General features: G+C 38.1%; 1 non-coding gene across 1 annotated transcript; it reads right to left on the bottom strand.

The window, feature by feature from the left end:
* Window positions 1–708: 708 nt before the first annotated feature.
* Window positions 709–868, bottom strand: LOC127679552 (U1 spliceosomal RNA). Its single transcript, XR_007976851.1, has one exon. It is a non-coding gene; the product is annotated as a U1 spliceosomal RNA (small nuclear RNA).
* Window positions 869–6,212: the final 5,344 nt, after the last annotated feature.

Here is a 6,212-nt window from a genome sequence, read left to right as displayed (position 1 = left end):
ACAATTCCTAAGGGCCCTTTCCAAGCAGTTTCTCTTCTCCCCAACTTCAGTTTCAACTACCACAGCTGTTCTGCAAGGCTTAGTTTGCTGAGTTTCTAGGCCCCTGAAAAGTAATCACCACTATTTTGTATTATAAAAACTTAGAACGTTATGGTGCCTTCAGAAATGTGATTAATTGTGACACTAAAGTTTAATAAATAAACAAATAAATAAATAAATAAATAAAGCCACACCACTCTGGATGCTTTTTTGATTTATTTAGGTTATGTGTGTGTGTGTGTGTGTGTGTGTGTGTGTTTACACAGTTACATATGTGAACTGAGGTGCATGAATACAATATTGCCACTTGAGGTGAGAGGAAAATCTTGAGTGTAGGTTCTTTCTTACTGCCTTGTTTGTGTCAGGGTTTTTGTCTGTTGCTGATATGCACCAGACTAACAAGCCAGTATTCTTCAATCATCTACCCATAGATGGCTGGCCTTGTGACACACTTGTTATCTACTGGCTTTTGCTCAAGCTTAACTCCTGAATGTTAAACCCACTTAGCAATTTCTCCAGGTCAATATTATAATCATAAAAAGTTATAGATTGTTTCTTTCTTTCTCTCTTTCTTTCTGCCTCTTTCTTTCTGCCTCTCTCTCTCTCTCTCTCTCTCTCTCTCTCTCTCTCTCTCTCTCTCTCTCTCTCTCTGTTTCTTTCTCTTTCTTCAGTGGTGAGCACAAACATATTCCTTACTACCATAAATTATGCAGTCTTGTTTCCTGCATTTGGGAAAATCAAAGGGCTCAGTACACCAGGAGTGCAAAAATTAGCCTTGTTCTGAGAAAACCACCTTATGATCATGTTATCTTCCCTGCCAGGTAAGTATATAAATCCCAATTCGATGTCAATAGCTTACATTAATTTTAGGTTTGAATGAAGACAGAATATGTGCTGGATGCCTATTTGCTTTATGTTAATAGGAATCATATATTCCATACTAGCAAAATTAATGAAGTTGTTTAACTCTGAAGAAGGAAATGGAAGAAGACATCAAAAAATGGAAAAACCTCCCATGCTCATGGATCGGCAGGATTAATATAGTTAAAATGGCCATTATGCCAAAAGCAATATACAAATTCAACACAATATCCATCAAAATCCCAACTCAATTCTTCATAGAGTTAGAAAGAGCAATTCTCAAATTCATCTGGAATAACAAAAAACCCAGGATAGCTAAAACCATTCTCAACAACAAAAGAAATTCTGGGGGACTCAGTATCCCTGACCTCAAGTAATACTACAGAGCAATAGTGTTAAAAACTGCATGGTATTGGTACAGTAACAGGCAGGAGGATCAATGGAACAGGATTGAAGATCCAGAAATGGACCCACACACCTATGGCCACTTGATCCAAAGGGACTGAAAACATCCAATGGAAAAAAGATAGCCTTTTCAATAAATGGTGCTGGTTCAACTGGAGGTCAGCATGCAGGAGAATGTGAATTGATCCATCCTTGTCTCCTTGTACTAAGCTCAACTCCAAATGGATCAAGGACCTCCACATAAAGCCAGACACTCTGAAGCTAATAGAAAAGAAACTGGGGAAGACCCTTGAGGACATCGGTACAGGGGAAAAGTTCCTGAACAGAACGCCAATAGCTTATGCTCTAAGATCAAGAATTGACAAATGGGACCTCATAAAATTACAACGTTTCTGTAAAGCAAAGGACACCATCAAAAGGACAAATCGGCAACCAACAAATTGGGAAAAGATCTTCACCAATCCTACATCAGATAGCGGGCTAATATCCAATATACACAAAGAACTCAAGAAGTTAGACCCCAGAAAACCAAATAACCCTATTAAAAATGGGGGTACAGAGTTAAACAAAGAATTCTCACCTGAAGAACTTCAGATGGCAGAGAAACATCTTAAAAAATGCTCAACTTCATTAGTCATCAGGGAAATGCAAATCAAAACAACCCTGAGATTTCACCTTACACCAGTCAGAATGGCTAAGGTCAAAAACTCAGGAGACACAGGTGTTGGCGAGGATGTGGAGAAAAAGGAACACTCCTCCACTGCTGGTGGGGCTGTAAGATGGTACAACCACTTTGGAAATAAGTCTGGCTGTTCCCCAGATAACTGGACATGATACTTCCGGAGGACCCTGCTATACCTCTGCTGGGCATATACCCAAAGGGTTCCCTGGCATGCAATAAAGACACATGCTCCATTATGTTCATAGCAGTCTTATTTATAATAGGCAGAAGCTGGAAAGAACCCAGATGTCCCTCAAAGGAGGAATGGATACAGAAAATGTAGTATATTTACACAATGGAATACTACTCAGCAATTAGAAACAATGAATTCTCAAAATTTTTAGGCAAATGGTTTGATCTGGAAAATATCATCCTAAGTGAGGTAACCCAATCACAAAAGAATACACATGGAATGCAATCTCTGATAAGTGGATATTAATTAGCCCAGAAGCCCTGAATACCCAAGGCACAAATTGGATAACAAATGACTCTCATGAAGAAGTATGGAGAGGGTCCTGATCCTGGAAAGGATTGATCTAGCATTGGAGGGGAATATAAGGACAGAGAAAAAAGGAGGGAGGTGATTGGAGAATGGATGGAGAGAAGAAGGTTTATGGGACATATGGGGAGGGGGGATCTGGGAAAGGGGAAATCATTTGGAATGTAAACAAAGAATATAGAAAATAAAAATATTAAAAAAAAAAACTCAGGAGACAGCAGGTATTGGCGAGGATGTGAAGAAAGAGGAACACTCCTCCACTGCTGTTGGGGTTGCAAATTGGTACAACCACTCTGGAAATCAGTCTGGCAGTTCTTCAGAAAACTGGACATGTCACTTCTGAAAGATCCTGCTATACCACTCCTGAGCATATACCCTGAGGATTCCCCAGCATGTAATAAGGATATATGCTCCACTATGTTCATAGCAGCCCTATTTTCCAGGCATAGAAGCTGGAAAGAACCCAGGTATCCCTCAACAGAAGAATGGATGCAAAAAATGTGGTATATATACACAATGGAGTACTATTCAGCCATTCGAAACAATGAATTCATTGTTTTCTTTTAGGCAAATGGATGGAGCTGGAGAACATCATACTAAGTGAGGTAACCCAGTCTCAAAAGATCAATCATGGTATCACTCACTAATAAGTGGATATTAGCCTGGAAAACTGGAACACCCAAAACATAATCCATACATCAAATTAGGTACAAGAAGAACGGAGGAGTGGCCCCTTGTTCTGGAAAGACTCAGTATAGCAATATAAGGCAAAACCAGAACAGGGAAGTGGGAAGGGGTGGGTGGGAGAATAAGGGGAGGGAAGGGGGCTTTTGTGACTTTCGGGGAGTGGGGGACCAGAAAAGGGGAAATGATTTGAAATGTAAATAAAAAATATATCGAATGAAATAAAAAATTTAAAAAAAGGCATAACTCTATGAAAGCAAAAGTACCATATGAACTTCAGTAATATATGTAGTCTAAATATTTTTAAAACAAAGACCCTGCCTGAAGTATTGGTATAGTCTTCTGGCTTCCACTGGCTCTTGCACCAATATTAGTATACATCCATTCACATATTTATTAACATGAAAATAAAACTTAACCAAAATTTTAATTAAAAAAAGGAAATCATTGAATCAAAATTAATGCTTTACAAAGTAATATAATTTTATTTTTATAAAAGATGTTACATAAAGAATACTTAATGTAGTATTTAAATTATTACATTATGTTAAATTGCAGTTTAATTAAGCAATTTTACTGCAAATTAGGAAGATTTATTATACACAAACTGAAACATTTTCACTAAACAAGAAAAATACTTGTACTCTTCAAAATATTTATATATGTGAAACATGATATTTTATTATACCTTTATTCATGTTTCACCAAATTTAGCTAAGTGAACCTCATGTTTATGATATACAATTATCCTTATTTATTTATTTATTTATTTATTTTTATTGGTTATTTTATTTATTTACATTTTCCCTGTTTCCCCTCCTCAAACCCCCTATTCCACCCCCCTACCTGCTTCTATTAGGGTGCTCTCTGACCCACCCAGCTACTCCCACTTCACTGTCCTAGCCCTAGCATTCCCCTACACTGAGGCATCAAGCTTTCCACAGAGCCAAGGGTCTTCCCTCCCTCCCATTAATGCCAGATAAGGCAATCGCTACATATACAGCTGGAGCCATGAGTCCCCCCACGTGTACTCTTTGGCCAGTGGTTTAGTCCCTGGGAGCTCTGGTGATCTGTTACTCCTATGGGATTGCAAACTCCTTTAATTTCTTCAATCCTTGTCCTAACTCCTCTATTGGGGTCACCATGCCCAGACTGTATCTGTATCCGCATTTTTATTGGTCAGGCTCTGGCAGAGTCTCTCATAAGACAACTATACCAGGCTCCTGTCAGCAAGCACTTCTTAGGATCCACAATAGTGTCTGGGTTTGGTGTCTGCAGATGGTATGGATCACTAGGTGAGGCAGTGTCTGTGTGGCCTTTCCTTCAGTCTCTGCTCCACTCTTTGTCCCTCTGTATTTCCATTAGACAGGAGCAATTCAGAGTTAATAACGTTGAGGTGGGTAGGTGGCCTCATTCCTCAACTGCAGCTCATGCCTATCTACTGGATATATTCTGTATAGGTTCTCTCTCTCCTTTGTTGGGCATTTCTGCTAATGTCATCCCCGTTGGGTCCTGGAAGCCTCTTGCTTTCCTGGTATTTGGGATTTTCTAGTGGCTACCCCTAGTTCCTCATCCCCACTCCTACAGCCCTCTGTTCAATTTTCTGACTCTATGTACTTCTCCCCTGTCTCCTTAATTATCTTAAGCCTGTTGATCTACCCAGGGATATTAGCAGGGAGCCACAAAATTAATAAATTATGTATTCACTTAAAGATCACTGGTATTCTGTTTAATTTGTTCTCATCAAGAAATCAAATTACTTATCTAAAATTAGAATGGCTAAGTAAAGAGCTACACCTATTAACAAATGTTAGTTAACAACTAAATTTAGCTATTTTTCAATATGCCAATCAATCTCTGGTGACTATTGACTTGTCACTGCATATACTGGTTTCTGACTGGGGAGCTGGAGACCATAATGGTTTTAAGCTTGGGAAACAATTCTGAATTCTCTTAGGATTCCAAAATGATCAAATTTGTAAAAATTCTGCTTGTGACCATTTGACAGTTATTTCATTCCTGGTGTTCTCTCTTGGGATTAAGACAAGATACCTAAGGAAGTTTTAATTTTCATTCATCAATCATGATAAAAGATAGTGCTCTTATCCACAGAGTGTTCCTTGGAAGAAAAACAATTTCAGTGAAAAGTAGGAACACTGAATCTTTAACATTATTTATTTGAAAATAAGTAGATTCCTTGAAAGGCAAGACTTTTTAATTATAAAAGGACCAGAGTACATGTCTGCAAAAGGACAGCATGGTCCTATGGTCTTTAGAAAAGCTTTAAAAATCAGAAATCTGGACTGCTTTGAAATAGTGTCTTCTGGGCATAAGAAGACTGCTAAAATCATGAACACACAACATCTATTTTTGTCTGCATAAGATATGCACCAAATCAAATCTGTCAATATGCTGACATAGACAGTAGAGTGACTGAAAAGGCCCCATCCCAAGTATGGAATTATTGGTAGCTGACAGTTTCAAAGGTAGAGAGGGTCACATTTTTCAGAGTTGTGCTATTTGTAACAGGGGCTTCCTTTCGTCACTTCACATTGTGGGTCTCCACATGACTTTACATTTATATTGGTTGTCAAAATTTAGAGCATGGAAAGTTTCACATTATGGCACAGACCACACCTCATTGAATAATTTCATACCCATGTGCATTTGGGTAACACTCATTTTTAACTCCATGAAGTATTAAAAAAAGACAAGAAATTGGAAAGAACATATGATAGGAAAAATGGATAAATCTATGGGGAGATGGATAGGATCAAAATGAACTGAAAACGTATACACATTTCAAATAATAAATCAATAATTTAAAAAATATAATTATAGAAATAAAAGCATCAACATACACTTGGAATGGTCTCTCTTTCTCCATGTAAGTTTCTCTGACTATCGCAGACAAAATGCTCTTCCACCATCTGTCAACCCTGTCTTTTTCCTTGCCAGTCCCATCTCAGATACTATATGGTAACCACCAGCCAGTCCAAATTT

The sequence above is a fragment of the Apodemus sylvaticus genome, chromosome 2 (genome assembly GCF_947179515.1).
Source record: "Apodemus sylvaticus chromosome 2, mApoSyl1.1, whole genome shotgun sequence".
In the NCBI taxonomy this organism is placed as follows: Eukaryota; Metazoa; Chordata; class Mammalia; order Rodentia; family Muridae; genus Apodemus; species Apodemus sylvaticus.
This window is presented reverse-complemented; position numbering and strand designations above follow the sequence as displayed.